Here is a 17,810-nt window from a genome sequence, read left to right as displayed (position 1 = left end):
ATGATGCTGCACTAGCCGCCAACACAGAAACTCAGATACAAAGACTCAAATACAAATAGCTCCTTGAAAGTTGAGTCACCGGTGGACAGAGTGGTGCTTAGTTTCATCGGTCAGAACATTAAATACAGGAGTTGGGACGTCTTGTTGAAGTTGTACAAGACATTGGTAAGGCCACACTTGGGAATACCGTGTGCAGTTCTAGTCACCCTATTATAGAAAAGATATTATTAAACTAGAAAGAGTGCAGAAAAGATTTATTACTAGGATGCTACCGGGACTTGATGCTTTGGATTATAAGGAGAGTCTGGATAGACAGGGACTTTTTTCTCTGGAGCGTAGAAGGCTGAGGGGTGATCTTATAGAGGTCTATAGAATAATGAGGGGCATAGATCAGCTAGATAGTCAATATCTTTTCCCAAAGGTAGGGGAGTCTAAAACTAGAGGGCATAGGTTTAAGGTGAGAGGGGAGAGATATAAAAGTGTCCAGAGGGGCACTTTTTTCACACAGAAGGTGGTGAGTGTCTGGAACAAGCTGCCAGAGGTAGTAGTAGAGGAGGGTATAATTTTGTCTTTTAAAAAGCATTTAGATAGTTACATTGATGAGATGGGTACAGAGGGATATGGGCCAAATGCGGGCAATTGGAATTAGCTTAGGGATTTAAAAAAAAGGGCGACATGGACAAGTTGGGCCGAAGGGCCTGTTTCCATGCTGTAAACCTTTATGACTCTATGACTGTCTCTCCCATACCTGTAACTTGTTCTCCCTGACTATGCAAAAATATGAACCCACAAATTAGGAGTAGGAGTAGGCTTCTCGGCCCCTCGAACTTGCTCCACCATTCAACTGGATCATGGCTGATCTGATTGTAACCTCAACCCCACATTCCTGCCTACCACTGATAACCTTTCAACCCCTTATTAATCAAGAATCTATCTAACCCTGTCTTAAAAATATTCAAAGATTCTGCTTCTATTGCCATTTGAGGAAGAGAGTTCCAAAGACACCCCCCCAACCCTCAGAAAGAGATTGCCCTCATCTCTGCCATAAATGAGCAGCCCCTTATTTTTAAACAGTGACCCCTAATTCTAGATTCTCCCACAAGAGAAAGTAACCTTTCCACATCCACCTTGTCAATACCCTCAGGATTTTAAAGGTTTTGATCAAGTTCTTCTTATTCTTGTAAACTCTAGTGGATACAAACCTAACCTTTCTCCTAAGACAACCCACCCATTCCTGGTATTAGTCACCTTCAGAGTCTGCAGAGCATATCCTGGAAGGACAAAATCAGGAATGTGGGATCTCCTCAAAAGCAGAGTTCCCATGTGTTGGCGGCTTTGGTGGATCAGGCACATCCTCAAGATGGACGACAGTCACGTACCCAAGGACCTTCTGTTTGGTGAGGTGGCCAGAGCCAGATGACCAGTCAGGCACTCAAGGCTGCGCTTCAAGGATGCTCACAAGTGTGACATGATGGTCCTAAACACCAATTTTCGTACCTGGGAGTCAGTAACTGGTGAAAGAGGGAAATGGCGACATCTCCTGTGGGCTGGTGTGTACTACCTCAATGACCCGCGGTTACAGCAGCTTACAACACGCAGCAACATCAAATACAGCAATCTATAATGTCACTCGGCAGCTTCAGGTGTGGCACTTATAGCAGAACATGCCTCTCACAGATTGATCTTCACAGACTTCAGCAAAATTTACCAAATGAAGATTTCCCCACCTAAATGTTTGCTGCATGTTCATCATCTCTCATCCATTGAAGGAGTCAACACAATTTCCTGAAGTCTTGCGCTTGCACTTTACATAAATTCCATTCAGAACCTGTGCTGACTGTGTCCTATTCCACACAAACCCCTGCTCAATTATTAACCCATTCTCTACTGCTTCTCAGTCTCTCAACTCATTGGTTTTAAAATCCTTGACCTCATTTTCTGCAGACTTCATACTTTTTCCACTAATTACCTGTCTGGCCGCTATCTCAGCTTGATCCAGACTGTTTGTAACCTCAGTGTTTGATGTGACTGTGAGCTATGAGCTCAATCTTATAACCTTTCCGTTGCAAAGACCTGCATAACGTAGTTTGTTGCGGCCTCTAGCCACAATTATTGGCTACGAAAACCATTATCCACACCTTTTCCTCTTCCAGACTCACACAGCCTTTCATCTTCTACTTCCTCTACTCTTTATCTACACTTTGCTAAACTTCATCCTAAATCTTATATCTTAACTCACATCATTTTCTGAAAAAGTAACTATTCAAGCGGGCAGCTGTTTCTTTGCAACATATAGGAACTTTTGATCTCTGAGAACTGAATGCATTGAATCACAGGATTGTTACGTTGCAGAAGGAGACCATTCGCCCATCACGTCTGCATCGGCTCTTCAAATGGACATTGTGAATTACTGCCATTCCCCTGCCTTTTGCCAGTACTCCTGCAGATTGTTTCTATTCAAATAATTATTGAATGCCCTCGTGAATGCCTCAATTAATCTTGCCTCCAACACACTTCCAGGCAGTGCATTCTAAATCCAAACTACTCATTGTGTGAAAAACATTTTTTTCTCACATCACATTTGCTTCTTTCACAAAGAACTTTAAATTGTTCAGTAATTTTTGTCATTTTGTTTATTATTGGAAGTTTTAGTTCCAGATGTTTGCCAGAAAAATGTGTTATTGCTCCAATCAAAATGGGTAAAAATGGAAACTCGAATGCGGATTGCTCCTGTTTTGTGTTACATGAAGAAGACAAAAAGGATGAAAGGACAGATCCCAAACTAGTTTGATTGCAGCAGAGATGGAGGGCCTGTACCTGTCTGTGCAGCTACAATTATAGATCCAGAAATGTCCAGGTGGAAATGTCCAAAGAAGCTCCCTTTGCAGGCTCCAATTTATCAGAGAGGCATGAAAACTTGTACTTTCTGCTCAAACCTCATCATCAGAGAACATTCGCAATAGGATTACTGCCGGCTACCACAGCTTAGTTTTTATGCCTTAGGCATGTTACCTTGGACGTCAATAGCATCAATCACACAAAACTGCACAGAAATAATCAATTGTTCACCAGGGAAAGTATCTTAATTTTCCCCCTGTGCAATCTAATTTAATTCCCTAAAAGTGATTTGTATATGTAGCTATTTCTTTTGGGACCCAGTGTTTTCCCTTGATGATACACTAATGTTTCGTGTGTCCTACATTCCAGTTTTGTGTTCCTGCTAGATGTTTACCCATGGGAGGAATATTCAACAGCTGGCTGCACTAGAGATTCAGATATCCCTGTGCATCAGTGTGCTGGGCCATGAGATAGTCCTCTATCTCATTTCTCCACATTCAATGCTCAGAGACCAAAAGTTCCTATATGTTGCAAAGAAACAGCTGCCCGCTTGAATAGTTACTTTCTCAGAAAATGAGGTGAGTTAAGATATAAGATTTAGGATGAAGTTTAGCAAAGTGTAGATAAAGAGTAGAGAAAGTAGAAGATGAAAGGCTGTGTGAGTCTGGAAGAGGAAAACGTGTGGATAATGGTTTTCGTAGCCGATAATTGTGGCTAGAGGCCGCAACAAACTACGTTATGCAGGTCTTTGCAACGGAAAGGTTATAAGATTGAGCTCATAGCTCACAGTCACATCAAACACTGAGGTTACAAACAGTCTGGATCAAGCTGAGATAGCGGCCAGACAGGTAATTAGTGGAAAAAGTATGAAGTCTGCAGAAAATGAGGTCAAGGATTTTAAAACCAATCAGTTGAGAGACTGAGAAGCAGTAGAGAATGGGTTAATATGTGAGCAGGGGTAATATTCAATGATAGGGGATCTCAACCTGTTCTCTTTTGCCATTTGGTGATGGGGAGGCTAGATGGGTCGGGTGTGGTGTCACCCTGATAAGCTGTAATCCTATCTGTGTCTAGTTCAGCCTCACTGAAGCTTTTTGGGGACTTCCGCAGGTCTGCATGGGGGAAAAACTCTGGGCAGTAGTAATGATTTATGCAATGATCCTGTTCATCTGATCCTGTGGCATATTGGAGCTGGACAAGAAAGCCCATCGTAAATTGGAGTCCAAGGCTACAGTTTGACATTAATAACCAGAGTAAGGTTGAGCCACAAAAAGAGGCTATTCAGCCCATCTTGTTTGCGCTGTTATGGTGAAATTAAAGTGATGGACACAAAATGGTTACCTGGCACACAAAATGGACTCTGGGAAGGGACATTAAGAGGCACAGACAGTTACACAGAGTTAAAACCTGCAGTATCTGAATTGCTGCAGGAAACTGGTCAGAGCTTGAGGCACTTTAGATAAGAGCAGACCCAGAACAATGAGTTTGATAATAAGGTCAGCCACTGATGGGGACATAAATGCATAAATTTAACAAGATCAGCCACTGAATATATATATCTAAACCAGTCATTGATGGAGGACATAACTGCATAAATGTATTCATTCCATATACAATGATATGTTAACTGTCCATGTCTGTACCTGTTTGCTTGTAATGCTGTGTTAACTGTCGATGTCCGTATCTGTCTACTCAACTTGTAATGATGTGTTGACGGCTAATGTCCGTACTGCCTATTGTCTAAAAGGTATAAAGATGGTCAACTACCATTGTGTAGTTGAGAAGGTAGCGGAGTACCAGTGCTTTCTCCCAAAGCTTTGTCCGAAATAAAACTGTTTTGTCAAGTCTGACTCCGAAGTGGTAAATTTCCCACGACAATTGGCGTAGTCGGCAAGGATCTCATTGCTGGTAAGTTCGATCGATTGGCCACGATCGGAAAGTTGGGGTAGAGATCACTGAATCTGTGAGAGTCAGACGATGTCAATAATACAGTTTAAAAGGGGTATTTATAGTGATAAGTATTGATTGTATATAGTATTATAGTGATAAGTACTAACTGCTGATGATATAGTGATAAGTATTGATTGACTGTTACTTGTGCTGACCGACTAGAGGACAAGGAAGTGCCTGTCTCAAACGCGCAGCCTTAGACCGGTTGTTAAGAGGGGAAATCCCCCACGTGAAGGTCAGGACTCTGAAGTGGGCGTAGAGGCACCAAGGGCACTTAGGATTGTGAAGCACAAGTGGCAAAGGTCGGTTAACATCAAACTCTGTAGTGGAGAACAAACGCAGAGTTTGCCACCTGTTTGCATGAAGGTTTATATAGTTGGGTACTGGACTGTCATGTTGTAAAGCGGTGCGGAAAAGGAGCTGATCAACTCTGACCGAGAGCCGGACTCCGGTGGAGAAACACATTGCTGAGGCGGTAATAGTGGAGCCGTGAGTATAAATTGAAATCCTGAGACGGTAGTGAAACACGGTGCTAGAGTAGTAATAGTGGCTGGGGGTAGTGAAGTCCCTACGGTAGAGAGAACACTTTACTAGGAAGTAATCATGGCCGTACGGTGCCTAAAACACGTTGCCAAGGGGGCAATAGTGACCGGGGGTAGTGAAGTCTGTGAGATGGCAGATAAAGAAGTTAAGAGGGGATCTGCAGGATCTCTTATTGAAATGTACATGACAGACAGACAAGTGTTAATAAAGAGGATGCAAAGGGATGGCTGGGATGGTTCTCAGACCTTAGAACAGCAGAGAAAGTGGATAGATGGGGAAAAGAGAAACAAGACAAAGAAGATAGGCGTATTATTAGTACAGCAGTTAGCTGGACTAATTGAGCAAGTAGTCGCCTCTACTAAAAAGTGGAGTGAAGATAAAGAGAAGATTAGAGAGTTAGAATCCAAAGTAAGGGAACTGGAGAGACAAAACCAAGTGTTAGAAGAGAATCGATGGGGAGGGGAAACTGTTCCTCTACCTCCTTATGAGTCCACACGACAGGGACCAACTGCTCCTCCAGCGGAATGGGAAGCGCTAGAACACAACTTAGCGCCAGTAACCCGAGGGGGAACAGATGCGCAGCCAAAAGCGAATTATAAACCATTCACCCCAGGCGAAAGGCAGCAGATAGTGGCTTCCCCAGGTAAATTACAACCTAGAAGTGCAAACACTAAATTCTGGGAAGAATTAGATACAATTTGGGTAGGACACCAATTACACCTGAGAGACGTACACCAACTAGTCAGGGCAGCCTGTCCAGCGGATAAGTGGAGACAGGTAGCAGGTTAACCCGCCACTCCTCCAGCACAAGATTATAGTGGGGGATGTTGGACACATGTAGTCGCCCTAACAGCAGAAATAGATGCCCAACAGGCACCCTTCACCCAGTTTAAGACAGAAATTTAGAGAGTATTAGGAAATGCTCCTACTAACTGGAGCAGAATTACAACGACCAAGCAGCTAAAGGGGGAAGGAGCTTCTGAGTACGGGGAACGGTTGTTCCAAGTGTACCAGGAATGCTCAAGGCAAGGGAACCCAGGCTGTGGGGATCGAGCTTTCATCCAGGCTTTCAAGGATGGGCCCTCTAGCACTCACCAAACCATCCTAAAAATGGGAGTGATTATGTCCCAGGATTATGATGAACTAGTGGAATGGAACTAGTGGCGTACTTGGAGGCGGAGAGGAGAAATCTTAGTTTTTGTATTTCAGTGTGTTTGTGTGGTCTGGTTGCTTGTCGAATGTAGGTGGTTGTTGTTGCATTAGAGTGCGAGCGGGAGTTGTTGAAGCCGCTTTGTTCTTGTGGAGTGTTTGTTGCGGGCAGTGGATGCGGTGCTTTGCACTTTGGTTTAACTTCGGGGGGGCTGGGGAAGTGTTAAAACTGTTAAAGATTTAAGTATAAGATTTCTTGAATTTACTTCTGTTTTTGAGTTTAATTACTGTTTGGAAGAAAGAAGAATAAAAGCGACTGCCTTAATCAACTTTCTGTATTCTCTTTAAATGTTTTACTTTCATCCCAGTTCAAAATGTTAAGTTTGAATGAAAGAGGAAGTGCTGTGGAATGAATGTTGGAAACTTCCATGTGTGTCTGTGTGTGTTTAACAAAGTGGTTGCATGGATGTTTTGTTGTTGTTTGCTTTAATGTTTTAATGTTCTTCCCCTAATTGTGATTTTACAACAGTGGGTTTGATACAGAGTTTAAACACAAATTGGAAAGTAAATTGAAATTTAAGAAAAGATTTAAACCTTGGAGGGAACCATGTGCTCTTTCCTTTGTCTTGAAGTGAAAATTATGAGAGAGTTAGTTAAGAAGTTGGGAGAAGAAAATAAGTAATTTTGTGGAAAAGTAGAGAAGCACGAACAAAAGAATGAGGTAAATATATTGTCTCACCAATGCAAATTGCCCAGTTAGAATGCAGTGTTAAGGTCCACAGAATATAGTGATTTACGAACGTCTGATAGTTTAGTATTCTGTGACTGCTTAAAATTATGTACTGCTGTTGGAATTTCATGTGCCATCTATTGTTCAAGGTTTGCCAAATATAAAACACTACAAAGCTTAACTCAGTTTAAAAATAGAAGCAACTTAAATTAAAAGGGTTTGGATATCACGGTTATGATGTGTGAAGTGGTATGATACAACTGCCGCTTGATTATTTTTATTATACAGTATAGCACTGCCATATAGACCTGAGAATAAAATCAAATCCTGAAAAGCCTTAACCAATTTTATATAATATATTTATATATTATGTATTGTGTATTGATAAAAACATAATTCTATAGGAGCTTCCTGTTTTCCTCCATGAAAAGGCTATTTATTCCAAGCATTTAACCGTTCTTTGCCATAGTTTGCACAATGCTGCTAAATGTTGGTGCTAAGCATTTGAATGCACTTCTTTGTAGATAGGGTAGTGGCATTTTGTGAAGTACTGTAATGCGGCGCTTGCACACAAACAAATGATCAAATTAGATATAATGTAAGAGTACATCATATAAAGATTGGAGCTGTATGACATGTGATTTTAATGGGGAAAGCGATGTCTTTTGATAGGATTATACACAACTGAATGGATGTCCAGCTGCAGCCAAAAAGCCAGTGCAAAATGTTATTTGATTCACACTAAGCTTTCTATGGGGGGGGGGCTTCCGAGTACTGAATACATACTGTCCCTCTCCCTGACGCGGGTAAAAGTGATCCACTTCAAATTTACATACTGGGGGTTTAATCAAGAATTGTACAGAGCTAGAGAATAGCTCTTTAAATTATTATGCGAAGAGCCAGATTTTATAATTAAGTTTTACTTCAGTGTTCAGTATTCTAAGGGTTAACGTGACTTGCCGTTTCTTATGTCTGAATCTGTAACTTTTCCAGTTTTACTGTCCTGGCTTTGTACTTTGATAGTGGAGGAATGGGCAGAGAGAAGAGGCTTCATATTCTGGTCTAATCAGAGCCACCACAAACCGGACAACCGGATTAACCCCTTATGAACTGATGACAGGAAGGGCGATGCAATTACCAGAAAGCATCATAACAGGTGGGACCGATATAGGTCCACTAAAAGATAAAATCAAAAGATATGTTTTGGAACTAAGCGCCCAACTAAAAGGGATGCACAAATTGGTAAAAGATAATCGGGAAGAAAGAGACGCACAGAGAGAGCTTGAAATGCTCCCTGACGTCCCAACAGCGGGAAGTCACGTCCTAGTAAAAACATTACCCGAAAAACCAGGGTTTGCACCAAAATGGGATGGGCCCATATGAAGTTATAATTAGTGGAGACACCTGTGCCTGTCTAGACATAAGAGGGAAATGTGTATGGAAACATTGGACCCAGCTGAAATTACACAAAGAAATGAATGGATGAATTAAAGTGACCAGATTGCTTTCCCCAAAACAGGTGATGACTGCAAGCAAGAGTAACTGACGCGTTCGGGTTGACAGTATAACTTTTGGAAAATTGTATAACTTAAAGTGTTAGGATTGATACTTGCTTGTTGCGGACATGTATGAAATTGCATATGTAATTGTATTACTTTGCGTTGTCGCAACTGTAAATTTGACTGGGCTGGAGGATAACCTATTTTACAAGGCTCATATACATTTACATGGGAATCGAACTGTATGCTACCCATTAGCCCAATCGGTAGAAGCCCTATTTGTGGCCAGCCCTGGGTGGACCCCCCATGACTTATATGCAGTTGATACATCAGACGCATCCTGTAAGGGACAAATTGGCAAATGTAAAAGGAGTATACAGGGAAGATGTGTGGAACTTGTAATTCCCACAGATCCTGTGTGCAGGGGGCTCCAACAGGTGGGAGGAAGAGCTTGCTCGGATAATGCAAGCTATCCACTTTGTTTTTCGGGGCAGGGATGGGGATGTGCCTATGCCTTGGTCCCCAAGAATGATTCCTGCTTACAGACGCAGTGTGTCCGTCAGCACTGTCGGGTAAATAGGGGTCAGTTTACTTGCACCTGTGATAAGCAGAAATGCCTGAATGTAACCGCGGGGAGACAGCTGATTTGTGGTCAGTGTAATAGGACTCATGTCAGCTCAGCCGAATGGACATACCCATTTGATACTTACCAGGTGGTGGGATCAAACGGGGAGTCAAGTAAACCGAGCAATTGGCGGCATACACAAACTAATAATCAGGACACTAAATGCTACCGGGCTAAGAAGGGATTTGTATTCCTCTTCAACGGTACCTACACGACAGCAACACCAACCCTCCCGATCCTTTTTGCAGTAGGAACAATAGGACCACTCACTGTTCCATGCCCTCAGAAGGGGCATATCCGGAGAAAGATAGTAACCCGGGCTATCAGCAAAGAATTCTGTGCTGATTGGGAAACCCCGGGCACAATGGGATCATCACTGGGTTACGGATTCTTCGGAGCCCCTATCTCTGGGGGCGGGGGGGGGGGGGGGGGGGGGGGGGGCGGGCAGCAGGAGTAATTAGTGCAAAAAATAGAAATCATATTGTCTGTGGACTAACAGTCCTGGGAAACAGCTCATCAAAAGCACTGGAGGCTGTCAACCAAGAAATGGCTGAATTGAGATTGTTTGCACAGCAGACCCGATATGCAGTAGACTACCAGTTAGCACAACAGGGGGGAGTATGTACAATCATAGGAGACAAATGCATAACCCATGTCACAGACGAATCCTATAACATCACCCAAGTCATTAATAACATCAGAAAACAGCTTGAAAACTTCAGACAAGGACCCAAGAAAGGGAGTAGCTGGCTGGAATGGCTAGTGGGGGGATCCTGGGGATCCTATTTAATGCATGGACTGATCATACTCATTGCAATTGTAATTGTCTGTTGCCTAATTGTTGGATGCCTTAATGTCTGTTGTAAAGCAATGGTGACACGAATAGTGCCAGGAGCCAGTGTAACCATCGAGGAAGAATACATGATGGGAACCTCTGAAGACATCGAGAGCTACAAGGAAGGAAAGAAGAAGATGAACATCTACCTGTGAAGATGCTGTTGTTGGTCTGGGGATTTTTAAATAATAATCCTGACCAAAAAGGTGAAATTAAAGTGATGGACACAAAATGGACCTGGCACACAAAATGGACTCTGGGAAGGGACATTAAGAGGCACAGACAGTTACACAGAGTTAAAACCTGCAGTATCTGAATTGCTGCAGGAAACAGGTCAGAGCTTGAGGCACTTTAGATAAGAGCAGACCCAGAACAATGAGTTTGATAATAAGGTCAGCCACTGATGGGGACATAAATGCATAAATGTAACAAGATCAGCCACTGAATGTATATATCGAAACCAGTCATTGATAGAGGACATAACTGCATAAATGTATCCATTCTATGTACAATGATATTTTAACTGTCCATGTCCGTACCTGTTTGCTTGTAACGATGTGTTGACTGTCGATGTCCGTATCTGTCTACTCAACTTGTAACGATGTGTTAACAGCTAATGTCCGTACTGCCTATTGCCAAAAAGGTATAAAGATGCTCAACTACCATTGTGTAGTTGAGAAGGTAGCTGCCAAGTCCTGCGGAGTACCAGTGCTTTCTCCCAAAGCTTTGTCCGAAATGAAACTGTTTTGTTGAACCTTCATGTCTGACTCCGAAGTGGTAAATTTTCCACAACAGCGCCGACCGAGAAAGAATATATAAAAAACTCTACCCACCCATTCTAATTCCACCTTCCAGCACTTGGTCTGTAACCTTCCAGGTGACAGCACTTCAGGTGCAGATCCCTCTCTTTTGCCTGCTCCCTGGTAGAGGTGTCCCCCATAGATCCAGTTGTCTCTGCTCGCCGAAGGTGAGTCAAACGATGAGGTTTAAAGATGAACAAGTAAAATATCCTCCAACCATCCACTTATTTGCTATCCTGTAATGTCATAGTTTGACTACTATCAGAAGGTGGCTGTTCTGTGGACAGACTGGGCAGATGTTCTACCTGATGCTCACTGCCTCTGGATCTTTCCTCCCACTGCTCTGACCAACTCCGACTCCAAGCATTCTGACTGTGGAAGGAAATTTTAAATTAGCTAGTTAGATTTACAGACAGATGTAGTCTTATAGTGACAGAGTAGCTAGAAGAGATTAAATGATTCTATCTAAGAAGTTAATGTTAACAGTTTGATCATATGTGAATGCAATAACAGTATTAAAACAAAATGAGTATGATTTTAAAGTATACCCTGAAGTATTTAATGTATCTTTAATGTATAAAATGCATTGTTCATCTCAGTCAAAAATGCAAATGCAGCAAAATATAATGGTAAGATCAGAAGTTCAGAGCGCTAAATCCATTAGTCATAAAATAAGCTATAGAAGTTTCAAGTCCTGGGCCAAATATAGAGGCATGCATTGTCCAGGCATAAGAAAGTGTCTTTCTAGGGCCCAGCATGACACATATTTCTCTGTCTGAGTGATGTGCCTGTGGGAAAGGTTCAGCTATGGAAGCACCCTTAACTACATAGCAACCTGGAAGTGGACTTAACCATTGTGGGAAGATGTCCGGAATTAAATGGACAAATGAAATATCATTATATCGAGTGGCATTTTCCAATTGACTGAGATGATCTGTCTTGTATTGGATTGACATGTTAACACTAAGTGAAATTGAATCTAAGCTAATAAGGAGGTGTATCTTAGATAATAAAAGGTAGAATTGTTCTGTATTTTGGCTGAGTGCCTTAGATCTTTAGAAAGGTTTTACAGTGCTAAACCTGGGCTGTTTGAAGGCCTCCTACAGCTGTATGTTAATGTTTGTTTGTCCCTTGTATGATTTTTGTGTTTAAAATAAATTATGGTTCTGTCTTTTGAACAGAGACTTTGCCTTTTGCGAGTTTTTCAAATTGAACCTAAGTTTTTAGAAATTGGTCACCTTTCTAAAAGAAAATCCTCACTACACTAACCAACCTTAGAAGCTCAGATACAGGAAACAACACAGCATATGATCCTGGACTTGTCATAAGTTTTATACTGATAGGTAATTTTGTTAATTGTTCATGCATGAGTGCATGTCAGTAGCCAGGACCTCTCCACAGTCACCACCAGACTTTGCAGTGATCTTGGCAAACTATCTGAGGACAACAAGCAATGTCGGTAACACCATATTTGTTTGAAAAGCAAGTCCTTTGCATTCTGAATCCCTGTGCTCTGCGGCTAGCTGACACTTTGGCTGTTAGCTTCCAGTCTCTACTTTGCACCGCCATCAACTGCTGCTCACGCATGCTCTTCATCAATGACTGGGAAAGGATAAGGCTATCCCTGAACTTCCGGGTTACCTCCCACTTCACTTTGGGCCATTTCCTCTAGATTTTCAGCTTCCAAGACGTTAACCATGATGCATTCAAAATGGTTCAAGGCCAATTTTAACATTTGGCATAAAATGGGTAGTCGACGGCCAAAATACGCCAGTTTGGGAAAAGCAGATCAGTCATCTCTTACATACAGCTGGACACGGCCTGGCATCTTCTTGAATTCTGGCTACGATAGCAACAACCTCCTTTCATGAAATACCTTTAACAAAGATAAATATCCCAAGGTGCTTCACAGGGGCATATTCATATTAAGGAAAGGAAAGCAAATATTGGAAAACATGACCTCGTCAAAAATAAAAATTCCAGAACATGGAGCTAAGGTGGGTGAAGGCATAACGACTAATAGTGGCAACAGGGTGATCCACATGAGTCCAGAGTCAAAGCAATAGATAGTTTTGTGACTAGAGTTTGTACAATGGAAGAGAGAAGGGATTTAGGAAATGATAGGACTTGGGGACATGGTAGGCCATTTAACCCCTCGAGCCCCCTCTGACATTCATGGCTCTTCATCTACATCTTTGTCATTTTTACCCAAATCCCAGATGTCATTGATATCCCAAAATCTATCGATTTCTGTTTTGTACATTCTCATGATTGAGCTTCCACAGCCTTTTGGAGTAAAGAATTCGATAGATACATTACCCTGTAAGTGAGGAAATTCCCCCTCACCTCAACCTTTAAATGGCCTGTCTCTTACTCTGAAACTGTGTCCCTGGGTTCTAGACTCACCAGTCAGGAGAAGCATCCTATCCACATCTACCCTGTCAGGGTAAGAAGTTTGTAAGTTTCAATGAGATCACATCTTATTCATCGAAATTGTAGAGAATACCAGCCTAGTTTCCTCAATTGCTTCTCAGAGGACAATCCTGCTATCCCAGGGAGAACAGGCTAATCTCTGTTCCACACCCTTCCTTAAATAAGTAGACCAAAGCTGTACACAAGACTGCAGGTGCGTTCTCACCAAGACTCTATACAATTGCACAAGACATTTAACTTGTGTACTGAAATTTCCTTGCGATGAAGGCCAACATACCATTTGCCTTCCTAATTGCTTGCTGCACCTGCATGCAAGATTTTAGTCACTTGTGAACAAGGGCACCCATGTCCCTTTGGACATCAACACTTCTCAACATCTCACCACTTAAGAAATACTCTGCCTTTCTGTTTTTTTTCCCTTTCATAAAAACACGTTGCCTCTGCCCAATCAGATAATTATTTTCTAAGTGCCCACTTATCACATCCTTTATCATAAATTATAACATTTTCCCTACTATTGACTTGATTTTATACTGCATGTTTCTTGGATTTAGAATGTTCTCAAGTGCTTACAACCAATTAATTGCCTTTTAGAGTTTAGTAACTGTTGTAATGCATGGAAATGTGGCAATTAATTGCAATCGGCAAGGACTCACAAACAGCAATATGATCTGATACTTTGCTTTAGCAAGCCTGGTTGAGGGATAAACATTAAGGCCCCAGGAGAACTTCCATATCCTTCAAAGAGTGCCATGAGATTGTAGACGAGCAAGGAGAAAGGTGATTGGTGAGCATTACAGTCTACAAGGCACAAGTCAAGAGTGTAATGGAATAGTATCTGCTTACCAGGCTGAGTTCAGCTCCAATAACACTCGAGAAACTCATCACCAGCCAGGACAAAACAGCCTCCTTGATTGCTACTCCTTCCACAAAACAAAAATCACTCCTTCCATCACTGACGGACAGTGGAAGCAGTGTTTACCAACTACAAGATGCACTTTAGGAACTCCCCAAGGCTCCTGAGGTAGTTCCTTCCATACCTGTGATCATCTAGAAGGCCCACATCTGGTAAATCAATAGGAAAAAAAAACTTGTTGCAGGAAAAGCTATGGACAGCAGAGTTCTGGATGAGTTAAAGTTTATTGAGGACAGGAGGTCGATCAAGAGAGGATTAGAAATATCAGGCTTGGAGGTGACAATGTTTGTGGAAGAGGTAGCAATCAAGTGGGCTGCTTTGTCCTGGATGGTGTCAAGCTTCTTGAGTGAGTGTTGTTACCATAAAATGTGCAGAAGGAAGCCATCCAGCCCATCAAGTCTGTCCCCACTCACCGAAGCTAACCACTGTGCCACAGTGCTGCTGGCTGTGTTGGAGCTGCATTGATCCAGGCAAGTGAAAAATATTCCATTACATTCCTGACTTGTACCTCGTAGATAGTGGATAGGCTTTGGGGAGTCAGAAGGTGAGATGCACACCTCAGGATTCCTAGCCTTTGACCTGCTCTGGTAGTCACAGTGGTTATATGGCTAGTCCAGTTCAGTTTCTGCTCAATGGTAACCCCCAGGATGTTGATAGTGGGGAATTCAGTGATGGTAATGCCATTGAATGTCAAGGAAAGATGGTTAGATCCTTTCTTGTTAGAGATGGTCATTGCCTAACATTTGTGTGGTGTGCAAATGTTACTTGCCACTTGTCAGCCCAAGCCTGGACATAGTCCAGATCTTGCTGTTTTTGGACATGACTGCTTCAGTTCTGGGCTGCTGGGCTGAGGCAGACAAGGACTGTGATGTGTAATGTTGCGAAAATAGGAATAGGAAGTCTTTATAATTGAGAGGTGTATGGCATTGGAAGCTCAGCCTGGGGCTGGAGAAGACATCAAAGATTTAAATAGTCGGCTTCAAACTGAGTTAGAGACTGGGAAGCAGGGTGGAGTCAGCAACAAGGGAGTATTTGGCAGGGACCAAAGACAATAGCTTTGGTCTTCCAAAAGTTTATCAGGAGGAAATTGTGACTCATCCAAGACTGGATGTCAGACAACATAGGAAATTGAGAGGGCGATAAAGCACAACTGTATATAAAATACCACCCCTCTATTGTGCAAGTTGCGGCCCATGTATTTGAATTGACTGCTAAATAGGAGGAATTCCTGAATATTTTCACATTATTGAGCATGTGGAGCATGAATGGTCAGATTAAAAATCCCACTTTAGTATCTCTGAGTTAGCAACCCCATCAGAATGGGAAAATCCCATCTTAGCCATATCACGTCAACACACTTCAGACTGTTAAGCTTGCTGCTGCTTTTTGGTGATTTAAGAGATCACTTGAGAAAATGGAAAAAATAATTCAGTGAGGGGATTTTATCTTCCTCCTCTGGGCATTATGGAAAATATAATCGAAGCAGACCACTAATTGCTCTTTTTCCATCCGCAGTTATATCAAAGCCAGCCTGCCAACTCTGACCTGAGTCTCATGGGTTTATGTTAATCAGGTTGGAGTGGATGCAGCAACTGCTCTGCTTTGTGTTCACTGTTATAGAGTCAAACAGTGCAGAAAAGGCCCTTCAGCCCATCGAGTCTGCACCGACAATATCTACCACTAAAGGCAGGCATTTGTCCCATATTCTTGAATATTATGATATTTCATACCAGGAACAGAGACTCTCCAAAACAAGTAGCAGATAGATAACTTCTGTGCAAGTCAGGAGGAGCCAGTTTCTCATGGCCCATCAAAAACAGTCTGGGCTGCTGCCATCCTGGGATTTCCCTCCTACTGTGTTCCCAAACCCTCCTGAACACCTGATGAATCACTATGCTACTAACCTAAGGGTTACCTGATAATGTATTGGCCCAAACCTAGTGAGCTGCATGAGGCCCAAGTCTCAGGCTACACTTCCTGGATAGTCTGCTTGAGCAGTCAGCCATATGACCCACCTGGAATTAAAATTACCCACAATGAATCCTAAACCTCAACTGATTCCTGTCTGAAAGAAAGCATTCTCTTATGGTGTACTGCAGCGAAGTAGATATATTTCTGAGCTAATAATCTCGAGGCAGGAGTCCAGACACCAGTTCTAAATCCCATTGTAGCAGATTGAGAATATGAATCCAGTTAAAAAACTGGAATAAAGCTGGAGCTGATATCAGTAAAAGTGACAATAAAGTCACTGATTTGTTCTAGAAAGCCAACTGGTTCATTAATTGCCCCACATCATTGCTACTTGACATAAAAATAATGGTACTTGAGGGCACTTGGTGACTTGGCACTAGTGTGAATTATTACTGCAAGGTCAGTTACCTTTAAAAAGTTGGTATAAGCTTGTTTGCTCCTGTTGACGGGGGTTTTCTCCCGAGGTTATGTATTGCTGAACTTAAGCAAATACAAAGACTCATGAAACCAAATGTAATGATTTTAAGACGTGACTTTATTCACCAAACGATTGAATGGGAGAATGATATAAAGTATCCCAGCACTCAAGGTATAGAATGCGGGCAGCCCTCTATATCTCTGAAAAACAATGCCTCCCTGAGGCAATTATACATTCCCAAAATCATATTGCCCACTTTTCCAGTAAGCATTATCCAGTAAACATTAATACAAATCAGTCAATAATTATCCTGTCATTAACTTCAGCCAATAACAATACACATCTTGACCTCATGGAATTTCATTTGTCATTAATTACAGATGTTACTTTCCTTCTGTTGCCCAGTGACACAAGACGCTGGACAGTGAGCTGGGAGAATGATTCCCACTGACTTGAACCCACATGACACACGTCGACCCTGATGTCTGTCTTGCAGCTGTGTTATCAGCTTGGAGCTGTATAGTTCTAGTCATCAAACTGGCATTGGTAGCCATCTTGTTCCCGACAACTGCTGATAACATAATTGCATTCAGTGGAACCATTGTCCTCTGGAATGTAGGCACAATCTAACACCTCCTCCCATCAAGCCTTGCTGTACTTTGCCGTTGGCTGAAGCTTTCACAAAATGTCACTAAAAGCAAACTGCATTCATTTTATAAATTCAAAATACATGTTATAAATGAGAAATACTTATGATTCATATAGAGCTGCCCTCTATAGCAACAGCCCTTGTCAGCATTCTTCAAAGCCTACAATCATTCACTCTTAATTCAGTATTGTGTTAGTGTTCTTAAACCCATGAATATGTGTTCTATTAGCCTATATTTGCCCCCCTAAATCGGCTCCTTATTCTCAGCCAGAAACGGCCTTTCTGCATGACTTAAATGATATAGAAACTTCACTCACAGTTTATCGCAAAATTGGATGTCAGAAAAGTTTCAAAATTGGAATAATTAAATCATAAAAGATGCAACATCCTGGGAAAAATCTTCAAGTTCCTGCCGACGAGCCCATTTTCCAGGAATAATGTGCTTACTGGAGTC

General features: G+C 42.0%; 1 protein-coding gene across 1 annotated transcript in view; it reads left to right on the top strand.

Moving 5' to 3' along the window:
- Window positions 1–17,810, top strand: part of LOC144493660 (cerebral cavernous malformations protein 2 homolog) — a 440,921-nt gene that overhangs the window by 182,287 nt on the left and 240,824 nt on the right. The gene's annotated exons all lie outside the window — the stretch shown is intronic.

This window comes from Mustelus asterias, chromosome 5 (assembly GCF_964213995.1).
Source record: "Mustelus asterias chromosome 5, sMusAst1.hap1.1, whole genome shotgun sequence".
In the NCBI taxonomy this organism is placed as follows: domain Eukaryota; kingdom Metazoa; phylum Chordata; class Chondrichthyes; order Carcharhiniformes; family Triakidae; genus Mustelus; species Mustelus asterias.
The sequence above is the reverse complement of the archived record's forward strand: the minus strand, read 5'-3'. Positions and strand labels throughout refer to the sequence as shown.